This window comes from Felis catus, chromosome A2 (genome assembly GCF_018350175.1).
Source record: "Felis catus isolate Fca126 chromosome A2, F.catus_Fca126_mat1.0, whole genome shotgun sequence".
Taxonomy (NCBI): domain Eukaryota; kingdom Metazoa; phylum Chordata; class Mammalia; order Carnivora; family Felidae; genus Felis; species Felis catus.
Genome location: NC_058369.1, coordinates 89,612,203 through 89,632,814, shown reverse-complemented (window position 1 = coordinate 89,632,814; position 20,612 = coordinate 89,612,203).

Genomic DNA, 20,612 nt, shown 5'->3' with positions numbered 1-20,612 from the left:
ACAATATAGCAAATCAAAACGCTGTATGATCACACCTGACTCTGGATTCCAGTTTTGCCATTTGTAAACTGGGTCACCCTGGGCAACTAATTGTTCAACTACTCTAAGCCTAAACTTTCTGATCAGTAAAACTGTAATAATAACAATAATAATAATAATAATAATAATAATAATATCTGTGTGGTTTACAAAAGTTTAATGTACGTCATGCAACAGCATATTTTATTAGCTATTGTCTGTGGTTAATTTTATACTGAAAGACAATGGAACAGTTATTCCTCTTACCTTTCAGTGAACGTGAACAACCTTAACAGCAGCTAACATGAAGATACAGATGAATCTCAAGGCTAAATATATTTCCATACCTCTAAAAAATCACAAATATGCCTAACATTTAAAGGAATTCCAAAGACTACTTTGAAAGAACAAGAATTCTCCAAACTCTCCCTAACTTATCCATGTACTGTGACTTCCAATTATAATGATCTGGTAGCTCTTTGGGTATCTGGTCTAAGGATTGGTGACTAACCCTGTTCTTTAATTAATCAAGCCAGAATCTGGAGGATCATCTTCCATAAAGCCCAGATGGTAAAGCAGGAAAACTAGTAAATGCACATCTACCCTGGCAGTCTAAAAATGAATTCTTTTCAAGTCACCATACTTCATGTTTACTGTCTCAAAGAATTGACCAGGTGTTCATGGAAGCCAACTTTGAGGTTTCTAAATTCTTTCCATCCTCTCTATGCCCTGGGGGCAATACTCACCTCAGTGAAAGATCAAATTCCCTCAGCACACAGGAAGCGAGTTGTTTATTATAAGCACTAAGTGCCAAACGCATTATTGGAAAACCAGCCAAGATTATTGCACCCTACTCCACGTGAATACCAGAGCTTTTTGCTGGTGTTGTTGGAGTTTATCTGATTGTATTTAAGAAGACTGTAATGTAATACTGAAAATTTAACATGAATATAAAAATCACAGTGAACAAAAGCCACTTTTTCTAGAGTAGCTACCTATTCTGACTAGGAAAGTCAACAAAGAATAAAATATTGCAGTATAGCACTTTCAGAAATAGGACATTAGCCAAGGCCTGCTAGAAGTCCAATGTTCCGAGTTCACCTGGTATATCACATTGCCAACATACACGGTCAGGAGAAAACATTTTCAAACAGCCTTAATCCTATTACAGTGAAAGCAATTGAAAGCCATTCAAGGCTGAAGAAATAAAGATGTAAAACAGAATTCTTTTTCTGAAAACAGAAAATCTTGATATTATGTTTATAGATGTTAACTTATTATAAAGATATTAATTATATTAATATTAATATTAAGATATATTATAAATATATAAAGATAAAGTACATTTTTATATACAGAAGTATTCATATTTAACTACAGCTTTCCATTTAGACTTCTTTATATCTTAATGTTTTCAACAATATTATCAATCTTAATACATCTCTAATAGTATCAATGGATGTGAACAGAGATAATGAAGTCCTCAAACTCAGTTGAGACCATGACCCTTTTCAAGGTAACTGAAATGTATGTTATTTTTTCTTCATCTAATTTCTTTCAGTGCTTATGACAGGGGAGGGTGATTTTAACACTATTAAGAAATTTTTGTTTTGTTTTGTTTGCTTTGTTTTTAAGGTAGAACTATCTTGAGGTTTATAAAAGAATGTCTTTAAAGTTTATCTTTATTACAGTGAAATAGAAAAACTAAACATGTCTCCCATAGCATATTTTGTTAAGGACATAAATTACTAAGCAGAAGTTACCAAATTTTTAGGTGGGGCAGAAGCAGGCTAATTTAGTAAAATTATACTGATATAAGCTCATGTTTTCCTTATAAAAATTAGCTAGAAAATGATAATTAAGGTTTTCCTCTTTTTTTTAACATTCATTTTTGAGAGACAAAGAGCATGAGTGGGGGAGGGGCAGAGAGAGAGGGAGACACAGAGTCTAAAGCGGGCTCCAGGCTCTGAGCTGTCAGCACTGAGCCTGACTCACGGCTCAAACCCACATACTGTGAGATCATGACCTGAGCTGAAGTTGGACCCTCAACTGACTGAGCCACCCAAGTGCCTCCAAGAATTAAGTTTATTTTTATTTTAAGTTTGCCTTTCTTATGATAGAAGATAAATTTCAGAAACTCATCCCTTTGTTGTTTTAATACCTTAGCTTTTATCTTTAAAGAAAATAATATGTCAAGAGCTAAATGTAAACGGTTTTATAGAATTCAGTGACATTAGCCTTTTGCACATAAACAGATTAAAAATTTTAGAAGGACGGCAAAAACTTCACCTCATAGAGAGTCACGATTCCTACTGTGTAACTCTTGTCAACTATAATCTACTTGATTTTGTGATGAGAAAAACTGAAAAAAACTGAGTATTTTAGCAGTTGTTACTCTTATCGCTATATAAAATATAAGTAAAATAAAAATTTATAAAATACATATAAATATATATCACAGTGATAATTTTCGACATCTTCTGATATGTTGTATTATAAAAGAGTTACAATAACTCTGTGAGGGTCTGAATGGTTATGCTCAGGTGACTAGATATACTTAGTAGCATTGGTATTTCACAATCAACAAAGACAGTGTATTTTTCCAGTTCAGCTTTAAGAAACTGGCAAAGAGATTTCAAATGCTAGCCTTGTTCTATAATGGAGATTAGCCCACGCCCTCTGACTAAAGCATATGGAGCTGTACGTCCTAAGAAAAGATAACAGAATGATATTTACATTTTGCAATTCAAGTCATTCATTAACATTTAAGAGATTTTTTGTTTTTTCCCTTGTTGAATACTGGAATTTCCTTATCGTATCAATTAGACAGCAACTAAACATTAATATATGAATTTGATCGGAGAAACATCCTAAAACAAAGAATGGGAATGTTGTTATTTTCATGACATAATACAAGGTCTCCTGTGATTGACTGATTTAAACAGTGGCTCCAATTGGACTTCTAATTGCTAAGGCACAGAAGAAAAAGCAGTTGCTTCTATGATGAGGTATAGCTTATTTTCCTCCCGCTTGGTTCTAAGTTGGTCTTGTGACTTGCTTTGATCTGTAGAATGTGGCCGAAGTAGCACAGTGGCAGTTACAAGCCGAAGCCTCAGAGATATGTACTATGCCTTGGCTTCTCTTGGACTCTTGTCAATTCCATCTGCATAAGCACAAACTACCTTGCTATAGAATTAGAGTTCCTGCGGGGAAGAGTTGAGATAGTTCAACCAATCACCAGCCATCCCCAGTCACAGGGCTGCCTAACTGACTTAAGCCTCGCGCTGATGGGTGAGCAGGACGAACCAGATCAGGAACACCGGGCTGCTGAGCCAGCCTTAACAGATCGATGGAAACAAATGTTTACTCCTGTTCAGTGCATTGTCACTGTCAATGGCATTACCGTGCTGATAGCTTATGGATACCCCATTTCTAGGTCTTGTTTTATTGCTTATCTCCAAATTTCTTCACATTGCTCTCCTGTTCCTAAGGAAACTGGATTATGTGGAAAAGCAGTACTGGAGAGGAAAATACAGAATCAGGACTGGCCCCTAAGTCGCCCGTGTGATCAAAAAATACTTATTCCAACTCCCAGGGTTTCCCTTTCCTCATCTGTAATAATGCATGCATGTCATGTGTTGTGTGTGACATAATGTGCTCTCAGGAGTCTATTGTTGCTCTGAAATTCTGTGGTTCTGTGATCTTACGCTCAGACAAGTTCTATACTTTTCATGCAACCATTCCATTTATATTTTCACAAATTAATCTGACAAACCAAAGCAAGCCATTGTTAAAGGTGAGTGATTACATACTCTATCAATCCTTCTGGACAACAGGAGTACTAATGAAATTGTTTGTTGAGACTCTCTATACCAAGTAATGCTAAGTAGTTCCATTCGTCATCTTTTTTTTTTTTTAACGTTTATTTATTTTTGGGACAGAGAGAGACAGAGCACGAACGGGGGAGGGGCAGAGAGAGAGGGAGACACAGAATCGGAAGCAGGCTCCAGGCTCTGAGCCATCAGCCCAGAGCCCGACTCGGGGCTCGAACTCCCAGACCGCGAGATCGTGACCTGGCTGAAGTCGGACGCTCAACCGACTGCGCCACCCAGGCGCCCCGGTTCCATTCGTCATCTTAAGGAATCCTTTCAACAAAACTATAATGTAGTTACTACCATCCTCATTTTACAAATGAAGAAACAATCTCAAGATGGTTTCTTCTTTAAATTCAAATAAATTGCAAAGTTGTGTTCCCAATACACGCCTAGACATAATGACTATCTATCCACCTATCCTTCAACAGGGGTTTTTGAGGTCTGTCTTAAATGCCTGATATCTTGCCAGCTATTGAAAAATGTTATCTTTTACGGACTCTAGAAGCTACATATTTCAATTTGTGTAAACATCCCCCACCAGGCTGCAATTAAACATCTACTGAGTCAAAGCTCATTCTTTGGTGAGAAAAGACAATTTCTAAACCAGACTGCATAAAGGATGCGACAGAAGAGGTGATACTTGTTTGCTCTAATTTTGACTTAAATCAGTTTCTTGGGTGAAAATTGTAGTAAAAAAGGTTACCCAAGAAAAAGATAAAAAACTTAAACAACAAGCACTTACTTTTTAAAACAATATTACACAGCACAGAATTGCTTTTGTGATGATAAAGAAAAGTGTTTATTCAACAGCTGCTCTATGTTGTGTAAAGGAGTATAAAGGAGTCTAACACGTACGTCTATCCTCAAGGTTGTTACCATTTCAAAGATGAGCAGCCCTTTAGATACCACACTGGTTCCACCAGTGAGCTGGCCACAGCAATGCAGAGAAGTCAGTGCCTCATGGTAACACGGGCCGTGGAACAAACGTGGCCCTCTAGTCTTGGCAGGAGACTGTGGGTAGGGTTTAGAATCACTGTGTCAGGACAGAACTCTACACACACTAGAATCTCAACTTGCCCTCTCCGTACAGGAAAGGCAATTGGTGCCCCTGCAGTATGAAGGCAGAACAAAAGTAACAGCATAGCAAAGACCAACTCTATCAATAAAAGGGCAGCAAAAAATTATCAGCTTCTTGACAAATTAAGCAACAAACAATGAATTCCAAAAATGCCTAGGGTCATAGAAACCGTGTGCGTGCGTGTGTGTGTGTGTGTGTGCAGCTATATAGTATATATGAATAAGGAAAACAGATGTATACACTGATGCTTTATTGGAGCTCAGGATGGAGGCATTAAGTATTTTTTTTCTCATTGCCTCTTTTTTTTTTCCAGGAAGAAAAAGTTATTCGAAATACAAAGATAATCAAAAACTAAAGAACTCTGAGTGAGTGGATAATTAGTGACACTAATCTATGTTCCCATTTAAGAATTTTCAGTTGACCTCTACAAAGTTTTGTTTCCTCAGGGACACCTACAGATCCTTCAGTAGTCATGGAAAGAATTATATATTTAAATTTGAGGGGTGCCTGGGTGGCTCAGATGGTTAAGCCACCATCTCTTGATTTCAGCTCAGGTCATGATCTCACAGTTGGTGGATTCAAACCCCCGTTGGGTTCTGCACTGGGCAAGCAAGGAGACGGCTTGGGTTTTTTTTTTTTCTCTCTCTCTCCCCCCCTCCCCTGTTTGTGTTCTGACTCTCTCTCAAAAATAAATAAATATTAAAAGAATTTTAAAAAACTAAAGTTAACTTGATAGGAAAACACTTGAAGAGATCATGAGTTACTTTACTTTGCAATAAGATCAATGTAAAAAATTCCTGATTTTACCAATAAAATCTTTCTCATTCCAATCAAATAAATAAGTAACTCACAAATGCTATGAGGATAGTGAATCAATATTACACAATCAAGGCACATCAAATCGGATCCTTTTTTTTTTTTTTTGTCCATTCTTTCTGTCTTTTCTATAGTTTCTTTTTCACTAAGTGTAAGGGTTTCTGACATCCTGATGAGGTATTAGATCAAAACCTTTCTAGAGTTTACTGTATAGTGTCTAAGAAGTCACTGTTTAAGGAACCAAAATATACTTGCTTTGGCAGATGTTTGTTTTAAAATGTACCTTTATTTTATTAGTTTGTAATGTGAACTATATTCTAAGAGTGAATCATCTTTGTGTTTCAGGTAGTTTCTTATTCATGCTTGTTTTGAATAGTGGTGAAGAGCACATATATAAAATTTACTTTTTTTTTTTTTTTGAGGGGGGGGAACATACACGTGAGCAAGGGAGGGGCAGAAGGAAAAGGAGAGAAAATCTTGAGCAGACGCCACACCCAATGTGGACAAAAGGCTTGATCTCATGACCCTGAGAAATCGACCTGAGCTGAAATCAAGAGTTGGATGCTTAACTGACTGAGCCACACAGGCGCCCTGGTAGTAAGTGTTTAAATACAATGCCAGCACATGGAGAGAAGCCACACAAATACAATGATCTGAGAACATTTCATCAATCAGTACTTTGTAAATACTTTTTTTAAAAAGTGACACTCTGGTATTCTAAGAATTGATTAGTGAAACTTTAGAGATGAAAAAGTCATTTACCAGAGCTAAATAGACTACATAAAAATAAGCTAATTTCAGAAGTAGACATTATAGAGGTGTCTGGGTGGCTCAGTCGGTTAAGCATCTGTCTTGATCCTCAGCTCAGGGTCTTGATCTCAGGGTCATGAGTTCAGACCCCAGATTAGGCTCCACACTGAGTGTGGAGCCTACAAAAAAAGGTGAACATGATATGTCAAATCAATATTGACTTAAGTTGATTTACAATAAATGGATCTATATTCATAGTTCATTTTTATTTAAAAAATGCCTACTCTTCAAGAATGCCTAATTGATGCAAAATGCCTCTTTCATCTCTTAAAAGGGCAATTGTTATTCCATTTAGAGCACATTTGGATAATCCACCAACATTCTTCCCGGTAAGCTTCTTATGCTCTGAATTTCTTTATCAGTGAGCTAACTGGGTGGATAGAATACATTTTTGTATTTAGGCCACAAAACCAAATCAAAACATTATGTATTAAAAGCAAAAATATGGTTAAACAATTGAAAAAAAAAGAAAGTAAGAAATGTGAATTCAGGGGAGTGTATACATTATTTTATAAATATATTTTAATTATACTTTTGTGTGTGTGCGTATATATATATATATATTTTTTAAATAATTAAATATACATATAGCCAGTCCTGAAATTATAGATGGCTATTTTTAAAAGAAAGTTTTAAGGTTGGTTTAAATTGACAGGTTTTCAGAGAAAACTTAACATAAACACAAGCTGCAATCAGCAGAAATTTTTTGTTTGCTTTTATTTGCATCCACAATTTTTTTTTCTTACACCTGTTAAATTAATCTGCTAAAGTAATGACACAGTCAGGCAACTGTGTCATTTAATTTTCCATGCAGTTTTAGTTGGGAAATTTCTTTTCATAATTCCAATTCCACTGAAACCTGAAAGATGGAAATGTAGAACTAGATTTTCTGTCTCCAGCATAAGCCAGATATTCTTTGGTGTTAGGAAGAAAAAAACAGACCTGAAGAATCCACACTATTCATTACTGATATATTTGTTTATCCTCCTGGGTGGCCCATTGGATTTTTCAGAGACTCAAATTCCTTTCTTAGCATTCTTATTCAAAAGAAGATGAAAGCATCTTTGTGGACTATCACTTTGAATTCTATCACCTGTTTTTTTTTCCCTCAATTCATCTAATAGGACAACTTAGCACATTAATTATGGAGCCACAGGGTCAGAAATCCCAGGTGTACCATGTGTGTGGTATGGGACCTTCAACCAGTGATGTAATCTGCGCTCCACTTCTCTCTATTGTCCTAGCACTGATTTTTTAGGGTGTTGTGACAATTAAACAAATTAGTACCGGAGAACATGAGGAATAGAAACTTTAATTCGTAATTTGTGATACTGGATACATCAACAGTAATTGAAGACATCAATTATAAAAAAATACACAGCCACCTTCTGTATTCTTTTCCTAGGGCTGTCGTAACAACCGAAAGACACTGGCTCAGAACACAAAGTACTCTCAGACCGTCCCGGAGGCCAAAAGCCCACCATCAAGATGTGGTTAGGGCCAAGCGTTCTCTGAAACCTCTATTCTCCTGGAGGCAGTGACCTGGAGTATAAGAAGGACCAGATCTTCAGCCAGAAGATAGATCCTTAGAACACACACAGTGACCAGTGGTCACTTCGTAAATTCAACTTGTTTACTGACCCACATGAATCTGGAATGGCTGCCCATAACGAGAGAATATATTTATTTGGTGGATATTCAATTTGGACACATGAGACTCCGGTGTGTGTCCAGGTCTTGGGTGTAAGCAGAAGGGGCAAACAAGAATTCTAGGGGCCTCACTCCCTTTTGCTTCTAAAGGAATAGCACTGCTTCCTTTCAGCAGCAGAGTCCTCATGCCATAGGCTTCAGACTCTCTAAAGGCCTCATTACAGGAATGACACTATCTGAAAAGCCTATATACTCCGTTAATGATCATTATGAACAGGAAGAGGAAAGACCTGACTTTCAGACACGGGGCTTGAAAAGACTCAGTGCTTAATGTTTCCTTGTTCTGTTTCTAGGTCTTATATAAACACGACGAAAAAATGGACAATTTTCTCCAGTATATTAACTGAAAACTTTTGCCTCCTTCTTCTGTGCATCAAAGTGCAATACAATATGTATGACTTTAAAACAAATATGTTTTGGGACACCTGGGTGGTTCAGTCAGTTAAGTGTCCAACTTCAACTCATGTCATGATCCCATGGTTGGTGGGTTCGAGCCCTGTGTTGGGGCTCTGTGCTGACAGCTCAGAGCCTGGAGCCTGCTTCAGATTCTCCATCTCCCTCTCTCTCTCTCTGTCCCTCCCCTGCTTGTACTCTATCTCTCTCCCTCAAAAATAAACAGCAAAAAAAAAAATATTTTTTAAATAAACAAATAAATATGGGAATGTAAACTGGTGCAGCCACTCTGGATAACAGTCTGGAGGTTCCTCAAAAAACTAAAAATAGAACTACCCTACGACCCAGCAATTGCGCTACTAGGCTTTTATCCAAGAGATACAGGTGTGCTGTTTCAAAGGGACACATGCACCCCCATGTTTATAGCAGCACTATTAACAATAGCCAAAGTATGGAAAGAGCCCAAGTGTCCATCACTGGATGAATGAATAAAGACTATGTGGTATATATATACAATGGAGTATTACTCGGCAATCAAAAAGAATGAAATCTTGCCATTTGCAACTACGTGCATGGAACTGGAGGCTATTAGGCTAAGTGAAATTAGTCAGAGAAAGACAAAAATCATGTGACTTCACTCCTATGAGGACTTTAAGAGACAAAACAGATGAACATAAGGGAAGGGAAACAAAAATAATATTAAAACAGGGAGGGGGACAAAGCATAAGAGACTCATAAATATGGAGAACAAACAGAGGTTTACTGGAGGGGTTGTGGGAGGGGGAATGGGCTAAATGGGTAAGGGGCATTAAGGAATCTACTCTTGAAATCATTGTTGCGCTATATGCTAATTTGGATGTAAATTTTTAAAAATTAAATACATACATACATACATACATACATACATACATACATACATAAAATCTTTCTTTGCTTCCTTCTGGCTTCTGGTGGTTCCAGGTATTCTTTTGTTAAGTAACTAACTTCAGTCTCTGCGTTTATTTTTACAAGGCTTCTACTCTATTTGTTTTCATCTTTTGTCCCTTATAACATCAACTGTCATTGGATTTAGGGTCCACCTGGATAGTCCAGTATAGTCTCATTCAAGATATTGTAATTACATCTGCAAAGACTCTGTTTTACAAATGAGGTCACATTCGCAGGTTCCAAGGGGCAGAATGTGGACTTATGTTTTTGAAAGACATCATTCAACACACTACACCTTCTTTCCCAGATATTTGATTTTTATTTATCAGATCTCTTTTAATTTTTTTTAGTGTTCATTTATTTTTGAGGGACAGAGAGACAGGGCACGAGTAGGAGAAGGGCAGAGAGAGAAGGAGACACAGAATCCAAAGAGGCTCCGGGCTGTGAGTTGTCAGCACAGAGCCCAAGGTGGGGCTCACTCACGAACCGCGAGATCATGACCTGAGCCAAAGTCAGACACTTAACCGACTGAGCCACCCAGTCGCCCCAGATCTCTTCTCTTTAAAATGAAATGAATATCCTTATATAATAGAAATTATCAATTTTAATATTTTAATAATTAATGGTTTATTAATAAAATTTTAAAGCTACAGCTTTTAAAAAAACATTCAACTTAGAGGTTAGTTTTAATATTTTGTAGTAAACTAATTACCTGATTTTGTTTGATGAAAAGAAACTTGTTATGCCTGAGTTCTTATTCAAATCTTTGTACTAGAGATATACTACAACTTATAGAGCCAATTTTCCTATTATTCACGGTTCCATGTTTCCACAATTTGTCTTTCAATTTCCTAATTATGTTATCAGCTTCTCTACTTGCATACTGTCTAATGTTAGTCTCTGTTGACATTGTCACCATCCTCTGTTCACACCCTCCTATATATAATGTGCAGTCGAGTACCAGATGGAAAGGCAGACGATAAAAAATCAAAACATGCAATTAATTGCTTCCTGTCTCTAGGGAACGCTTTGGCCAAAACGTAGAAGGTTTGGAAGAAAAGAGGACAACTTTCATTTAATTTAGTCATATCCTTGGCTTTTGATCAAGAGGTAGTTCTCTCTTTTTTCATCATAGAGGGGAGGCAGAAAAGAATTTAGGCAGGAAAATTAAAGAAAAGCTCTATAAGCTCAAGGACCCGTCTCAACTGTGCCTGGAGTTCATCCTACAGCTGTGATACTTAGATAAAATGTTTGCAGATAACCACCTCTACAGTTACTGTAAAAATGTGTTGTTTGTACTAGTATGGGTTGCTGGAAATTGTCCATTAATATTAAATTTTTCAATTCATATTTTGTCCAATAGAAATTGTATTTACAAATGAAAAGGATAATGGATCCTACCTGGAGGCTCTCTATAGTACAAGATCTACTTTTACCTGGTCAAGCAGGAAAAGTGAATTGTATTTATGTCTAATATGGAAAGGAAAAGTTTCATAAAGCTTTCTATGTCATTTAAGGTTCTGAAGAGTAAGACGCTACTTTAAAAACGTTATTTCTAAGAACAGAGACAGAACGTAAAAAAGGCAAAGTGTTTTCAAGGGGTATTTTGACTTCATAAAGTAATATGTCAACAGGAATACAGATTTCTCATTATAAATTAGGAAAGGAGAAATTTTCTAGAGTATTAATTTCATTTGTCTATGAGATAATTATAATTATAGAACAATTTCACCATGTATGACTATTTTTAGGTAAAATGTTATTAAATTACCTATCTCTATGTCTATTTAGGATTGTACCAAATCAATCACACTTCTGACAATTTATTCCCCCCCTCTCCTTCATTTCTCTACCTCTCATTTTCTTTTGTTACCTTAACTACACAAAAAAACAAATTTAAATAATTTAGTAATTGTTGGATGTTTTGCCTTTGTTATTACTTTATTTTTATTTTTGTCTCAAAAATCTTATTCAAGGTTTTTTTTTACTGAAAAAAACTCCCCAGGATTTTAACTGAGGAGGAAAAAATTCCCCAGGTATTATATTAATATATTTTCACTACCAAAAGAAAAAAAAATAGTCATGTAAATTCTAGAATTTGAGTATTTTCTAATTTCTCAGGTGCTAGTACTTCTTAAAAACACTTTGCTACAACACCATTTCACTCCTTCTTACCAACTATAACAGGATGGCTTACTTTGTTCCTATTTTAAAGTAAATGGGAAGTGCTCTAAATGCAAAAGAACAAGACAGAAAGAGAGAAAGGAGAATCAGACAGCAAATAGTCTATCTAAAGTTGTGATCTTTTAAAAAACAAAATCAGAAAACAAGTATTCACTTAAACAAATCATGTCGGGCACAAAGGACATAATGGGTTTGGCATGTGGTCCACTGGGAAGGTCATCCTCACATTCTTGGCAACAATCGTGTAGGTTGTGGTTAATGTTGAGAGAATTGGTCAACTACCAACTTTCTAACTTACTTTCTTTTCTTTTCTTTTCTTTTCTTTCTTTCTTTCTTTCTTTCTTTCTTTCTTTCTTTCTTTCTTTCTTTCTTTTTTTTCTTTCTGTCTTTCGATCAAATACTAAACAAATCAACGTTTGTACCACCAAAACCGAAAACTGGGGACAAATGGGAACAACTTTTATTTCATTTTTATATCTAGAGTCTCCTTGCTGGCAGGAGTGGGTCCCATGGTATTGAATCATATATTTTAGTTCATCAAAATAGGACTTTGTGACTTTTTCACGTTTAAGAGCCCTCGTGAATCTTTAGTTAATGGTTTTAGAAAAGGTGTACATATTTCTTCATAGAAATGAGAAGCCAAGCTGTTTTAGTTTGTGATCCCCAGTTGTAAGACAAAGATTCATATGCATATGGTCTATTTGGAGGTGATCTTAGGAAACACAGGAGTGGGGGAGGGGTATGAGGGACACGGGGAAAGGGCAAAAAGCAGGAAAGCCTCTATTAAGAAGAGGGTCTGTGCTGGGGCAAATGATGCTCCATTTAGTTGACTCCCTCCCGAGAATCTGTGTGGAGCATGCCTCCAAATTGTCATCTACCAACTCTCACCCATCAGGTCTTCCACTGGTTAAGGATGACCCTGGAGATGTGAAATCCTGTGCACTTTACTGTTGTGGAGCCAGAGTGGGTCTCAGAGTAGCAAACAGATGCAGGCATTTGCACTGGGGCTTTCTCATGAGGCTGAAACCTGTTCGCCTCAGCTACAAGGAATAGAGAGGAGACATTCAAGAATTTTCTTCCAAGGTTTGGCCAAAATTTAATCCCCCAAATTATTTATGCTTGGATCAAAACACAGAGCCCATGACATTTTTGGTAATACTGAGCACGAACCAGCAATCCACATTATAAAGCTAGGAAGAAAATTCCTTTCAAAAAAAGACATTTTTCTGAATGTTTCCGAAAAATCCATTCTAGTTCCCATAAATGTAGTCTTCATGTTTCAAATGCAGCTTTTCTTTCATTTACCAACTAAATGAGGAACTTTAATAGCTCTTTAAAAGTATCTTTAATTGAAAGTCAAGTCAGTGACTGGAAAATAAATTCCTTTGATATCTAAGATGTTTTAGCCCTGTTACAAAAAAAAAAAAAAAAAAAAAAAAGGATATTGTCTTGAGTAGCAAACTTCAGGTAAGTTTGTTTTTAAAACCACTACTTAAAGGGTAAAATGTTTATCCTATTTATAACTCCTAAAACATTAAGAGGTAAGACATTGATGAGCTGCATACAGCATGTTAAATTTCAATATTTCTTGAGGTGCCTGGGTGGCTCAGGCAGTCGGGCATCTGACTTCAGCTTAGGTCATGATCTCACAGTACATAAGTTCGAGCCCCGTGTCGGGTTCTGTGCTGACAGCTTGGAGCCTGGAGTCTGCTTCAGGTTTCCGTGTCTCCCTTTCTCTCTGTTCCTCCTCTGCTCGCATTCTGTCTCTCTCTCAAAAATAAAGATTAAAAATTAATTTCAGTACTTCTTTTTTTTTAAAGAGTACTTTATTTTTTTAACATTTATTATTTTTGAGAGACAGAGAGAGGTAGAGCACAAGTGAGGGAGGAGCAGAGAGAGAAGAAGACACAGAATCCAAAGCAGGCTCCAGGCTCTGAGCCATCAGCACAGAGCCCAATGCGGGGCTCAAACTCACAAGCCATAAGATCACAACCTGAGCTGAAGTCAGACGCCCAACCGACTGCACCACCCAGGTGCCCCTGATTTCAGTATTTCTTTTACCAGATCTAGAATACCAGATAAAAATCAAGTATTTCATTTCACAGAGATGATATGACTGATTTTTTTAAGTAACTAGCATCTTAGAAAAGATCTGGGAAATGTAGCATCTTAGAAAAGATCTGGGAAAAGATCTGTGAAGAATGTCATGTCAAGAACTACCTGCAATGGTTGAGGCGTTTGGTCACTGTTATTTATTTATGCGATAATATGAAAATCGTATTATCTTGGTATCTTTATCTCCTTTGCTCTTTTTTTTTCCTTTTTATTTAAAAGTTTTCAGTAGCAGTTCCATGTATGTAATTACGCTTGATTCATTTTATTTTCATTCTTTGGTAGTGTTACCTACCATGTATCTTACATGGAACATGACCTCAAAAATATCACAAATTTGGAACAACCCCATCTCTTTTGCTTAGCAATCCTTTGCTTCACCAACGGAAATGTATTTTCTGTGAACAGACTTTGCAATTTGGGCCAATATTTTGGAAACACAAAGTCTCGCCATTGTGTCTCTAAGATGGCTTGTTTATATGCTCGCACAGTTTATTAGTAAACACAGCTGAATAACTAAAATTCAAAGCAGATTCTTGAGCAAGCAAATTTGACCTTAGTTATCATGACACTATGTTTACCCTCCAAAAGACCCGTTTTCCTTCTCACCCAGCAAAGTGAGGGCTAACCTGAGTGACAATGTATTTTATTTAGGTCCCTTTTATACAGAACAACCATACCTGCAAAGAAAACTACTGACTGATGATTAACCTTCGACCTTTGGAAACACAGAATTTTGGCTTCTTTATCACTGATTCAGATTCTGAGGGGAAGTATTCAATTAATACTGTCAAGCTACATGGTACAGAAAAAAACATTTTGTTGACTCAAAGTTAAATCATGTCAAAAAAAAAAAAAAAAAAACCACAGCAGGAAATTGTCACAGACCAATCTGGACTGCCTCAACTCTGGCTTCCTGGTAACAGAATCATTTTCTAATAATGTATAAACTGAGCGCGGCTGGCAAATCAGTTGCATCCATGACCATTGTGCCTGAAAATATGTCTACTGTAGCATATTTCTTTCATATTTTCTTCTGCTCTATTTCATGTTCAAGTAATAACTCATTTGTACAAATGGATAAAAACAGCAAATCTAAAAAAGGGAGTAATAGTAGGAGGTTGTTTAGGAATCAAAACACTTTAAAATAGCACAGCTGTTCTGATATTGTTATCATGCCAGCTGTTTCTGATGGTTAGGTGATGGTAAGAGGCAGAAAAAACACTTAATGCAACTATTTTGCAAACCATGTTTCAGCCATCGTGGTATGCACTTATCTTTCAATGTGATGCTCCCCATATGTAAACACTGAAAAGATGCCAATAAAACACATGTGCTCTTCATAAGATCTAAACTTATGAATGCAATTCTTGGTACTTCCTATCCATGGGGCAGAGACTGAACACCAGGGAGGAGTCCTCACTCAAATAAGTGAATTCTGCATTTCATACAGGATAGCTTACATTCATTTCCTAAAGCGTCCAGAATAAATGGTGTGATTCATAGAGTCTCAGGAACAGCCTGGGATTACCTGGCCATTTGCTTCTCCCCTCAACCCTACAGCCAAAATTTCCACCTAGAAGCTCGTATCTGAGACTTTCAACCCCGAACATTTCTCCTTGAAGTGGACATGGTTACGTACAGCACCCTTACCGGAAGGAGACAAACAGGTAGAGAATGAGAATACGGGCTTTTGACGTAAACCACTTTGTGTGATTATTCCTGGCTAGATAACTCACTTCACTTTTCATGTCTGTTTCTTCGCTATTTCTTCATCTATGTGTACTGTAATGGTCTCTGAGGGGTTAATTCTAAGGACTACGTAAATCAATTAAGATTAATGCCTGGCCTCTAGTAAGCATACCATAAATTTAGTAATCATTGACATGAAACATTTCCATTTAACCATCGCTTGTCTTATATGTAGATACACTTGTTTGTCACCTACTTAGCGTAAATTAAAGGGCTGATGTGATAGCCTAGCTTACCACCAAAACATTTTCCCACTTTGGCAGTATTAAACATTAAAAATATTACCAATTTTTAGGAACGGCAATGTAAATTGCATAAATTCATTGTTAAAGTCTCTGCATAAATCTATTCTAGTCTTGCACAGTCAAAAACAAATGGACTAAAGCATAGTTAACAAAAAACAATCTAGCCAAACTTTAATATTTTCTTTAAATCCTTATTGTACTAATCCTTCTATTATATCTGTTTATAAATTTTCTCTTAACAAAAACTCTAATGGTGTAGGAGCTATATGTAAGTCATCCTTGAATATTTGTACTTCATACATAACTACTCAGTAAGTATTTAATGAATTAAATATATGGCAAGTTATATTTTAAAGGAAAAATAGAAATATAGAACTACAGGACACAGGTGTTATAGAGAGACAAAAACATCTCTAAGTTTCTTAGAAAAGGGAGGGACCAGGGCAGAGAAAGAATGTCTGAGGTACTTAGGTCTAAAAACATAAATGCTGACAGGAACGAGTTAGGAGCTAAGAGACATAGATAAGTGTATTCACTTCATCAGTGGGAGTGTTGACCTTAATGTGTTGCATTTTTTTCCCACAGGAATTAATGTGATGTCATTCATAAACTTCTAAAACCATTAAGCCTAGAAAAAGAAAAATTCAGTATTTAACATGATTACCTCACCCCAAATGAAGTGATAAACACACACACACACACACAAAGTTTTTTATGAAAAGGAACCTATGACCATGAATCATCTGTCAATTAAGAAAAACTGTTTTTTTTCAGTGTTTTTCAGATAGCAAGACTTAGCAATTGCCCTTTTGCTAAACATTATACAAGATCTTAAATCAAGTTTAAGTGCATTCAAAGAATATACAATTATTTGTGTTCAACATGAATTCTTCTCAAGTTGATAGTTAAAACCTTTCATAATCCTAAAATATTTCCCATCCACTTGTGAAAAAATATTCTCTCCCCCAAAGGGATATGACCTCATGAGTATACTTGCAGAAAATACGTGGATTTACCTATATATAAGAGGGGACAGGAAAACAAAAGACGACAGAGGATACACTATGGGATGGTAAATCTGAAGAATCAGAGTCAGCATTAAAAGCAACAACACATTTCAAAAGAGAATCACATTATAATGTAGCAGGGGTCCTCGAGATTTCACCACCAATGTTCTCAGGTTTGATGATAAAATCAAGGTCCCTCAAGGGAAATAAATTATATAAGGTCCTAAGGGATGTGATGAAACTAGTCCTGGGAATCAAACACTGGTCTCAGGTCCAATTCCATCCACTACAATATGCTACAAAGACTGGAAAGAAAACAATGAGAAATAAAAGAAATGGCTTTAGTGCTCCAGAGACCAAATGAAAGGGTAGAACTAAAGTAAGTTCTTTAGATGGAAAAAATAAAATGAGATACACCAGCCTCAATAATCATGTGGATAAGATCCCGGAAAGAAATTGGTAGATGACAAGAAATTATCAACCAGAATTCACTCAAAGGAAAATTCACGTATTTAAGCCTGAATCAGATGACTTTTACTGATTTTACAAAAATCGTACAGTAGTAACATTACTTGGATAGCTGAAGCATCCCTGAAGTGTAGTCGACTACGTAAGAGGAGAAAGCTACTAGAAAACATAGCAGTTGAGAGCGGGAGAGAAAACATGAGTTTGAAGAGCTTGGGTTTACTTTTCGTGATAGCACGATAAATGAATCCTAAGACATGTTGCAATTTCCCCATTTTGTCAAATGTCTACTGGAGACGTACCTTTACACAGATCAATGAGGTAAAAACTATTCTGTGTGTTGATTTGAGACAGGCCAGGATATAGTCTACTTAAATATACAGAGGGGGGCTTAAGGAGTAGAATTGGCCTAGAACTAACCTTATAAATTGAGTGGGATGAACAGTTGGTTGATGAAGCAAGCTGTGAGCTCTGCATGAACTTGTGAGTAAAAGACAAAAACATAGTCTCCCGATAATATATAGCAAGGCAAATAAAAACTGGCATGCATTAGTGTAATGGTGAATGGGGGTTGCACATGGGGGGGGTACAGAATATATCATAAAATAACAGGTTATATTCTGTTATTTTAGATTATATTCTGACTAGTCAGTTGAACATAAAAATGGGGACCAATAAATAGATGATCATTTATAATGTATAATTTATGATGTAGGAAATCAAATGTAACATGGGAATTAGAACAATTATGGAATTAGGTAATCACCTATCTTTTTAACTTTTGTATTCAATATATTTTACCTTAATAAAAAATTCAATTCACCCATTTGTCCCATCCCCCCACTCCACACGTCTTGCAACACCCATCTGTTCTATATACCTATGAGCTTTTGTTTTTAAGATCTCACATATAAGAGAGATGATAGGGAATATGTCTGACTTACTTCATTTAGCATAATGTTGTCAAGATCCATTCGTGTTTTCACAAATGGCACGGTTTCATTCTTCTATGACTAATATTCCATATGTATATAACTATTTATTTATCTATTGATGGACACTAGGTTGCCTCTACGTCTTGGCTATTGTAAATAATGTTGCAATGAACATGGTGGGGGGTGCATATACCTTTTCTAGTGTTTTTATTCTCTTCAGATAAATACCCAGAAGTGGAATTGCTGGATCTTATGGTAGTTCTATTTTTAATTTTTATAAAAAATTATTGAGGAATCTCCATGCTGTTTACCATAGTGGTTGTACCAATTTATATTTCCACCAACAGTGTACAAGAATTCCTTTTTCCCTACATCTTTGCCAACACTTGTGTTTTTTCTTTTTTTATAATAGCCTTTCTAACATGTGTGAGATGATACCTCATTGTGTTTTTGATTTGCATTTCCCTATTCATTAATGATGTTGAGCATCTTTTCATGTACTTGTCTTCTGTCAAAAAATGGCTCTTCAGATCTTCTGCCCATTTTTTTTGTCCATTTTTTAAATGGATCTTTTTTTGCCATTGAATTGTAGGAGTTCTTTGTATATTCTGGATATCAGGCTCTTATCAGATATATGGTTTGCAATTCTTTTCTCCTGTTCATTAGGTTGCCTTTTCATTTTGTTGATGGTTTCCTTTGCTGTGAAGAAGCTTTTTAGTTTGGTGTAGTCCTACTTATTTATTTTTGCTTTTGCTGTCAATTTAAAAACATCGTTGCTGAGATTTTATCAAGGAGCTTACCACCTATGTTTTCTTCTAGGATTTTTAGGGCTTCACGTCTTACACTAAAGCCCTTAATACATTTTGAGTTCAATTTGTGTATAGTATAACATAGTGGCCCAGGTTCATTCTTTTGCATGTGACTGTCCAAATTTGTCAGCACCATTTATTGCATACTGTCCTTTCCCCATTGTATATGGTTGGCTCCTCTGTCATAAATAAAGTGACCATATGTGCATGCTTTATTACTATAGTTTTCAAAGAGAGTTTGAAATCAGAGATCATATGTATAGCTTTATTCTTTTTTCTCAATATTGCTTTGGCTATTCAGGGTCCTTTGTTTTATTTCTGTGAAAAATACCATTGGAATTTTGATAGGGATTGCATTGAATCTATGCATTGCTTTGGGCAGTGTGGACATTTTGACAATGTTAATTCTTCCAACCCATGAGTATAGTTTTCCATGTATTTGTGTCTTCTTGTATTTTTTCATCAATGTCTTGTAGTTTTCAATATACAGATCACTCAGCTCCTTGGGTAAATTCATTTCTATATATTTATTTTTGATGCAAAGGGGATTTTCTTAATTTCTCTAACAGTTCATTAGTGAAAGAAAGACAACAGGAGCATCTGGGTGGCTCATTTCATTAAGTGTCTGAGGTCAGGATCTCATACATTTCATGTATCCGAGCCCCACGTCGGGCGCTGTGCTGGCCTCTGCAGGGCCTGCTTGGGGATTCTCTGTCTCCCTCTCACTCTCTGTCCCTCCCCTGCTCTCTCTTTCTCTCTTAAACAAATAAATGAATAGATGAATGAACAATAAAAATTAAACAGATTTTTTTCACATTACTTTTATATCCTGCAACTATACTCAATTTGTTTATTAGTTCTACCAGTTTTTAAATGGAGTCTTTAGGGTTTTCTCTACATAATAGGTTTTCATTTTCAGGTAGTTACAGTTTAACTTCTTCCTTTCCAATTTGGATGCCTTTTAAATTTTTTTCTTTTAATTTTTGGCTTAAGTACTCTGGTTAGGACTTCCAATACTATATCAAATAAGTATACTGAGAGTGGACATCTTTGTCTTGTTACTGATCTTAATGGAAAAGCATTGAGCATTTCACCATTGAGTATGATGCTAGCTGTGGGTGTGTCACATATGGCCTTTATTAGGTTGAAATACATTCTCGCTATATTAACTTTGTTTAGAGTTTTTATGATAAATGGATGCTGAAATTTGTAAAATGTTTTCTGCATCTATTGAGATGAACATATGACTTTTATTCTTCATTTTGTTAACACTGTGCAGCACACTGACTGATTGGCAGATGTTGAAACATCATTGCATCCCTGAAATAAATCTCATTTGATCAAGGTGTATGATTTAATCCATTATTGAATTTAGTTTGCTTTTATTTTGTTGAGCATTTTTGCATGCATGTTCATCAGACATCATGGCCTGTATTTTTTTAACTGTTTGTTCGTTCGTTCATTCATTCATTCATT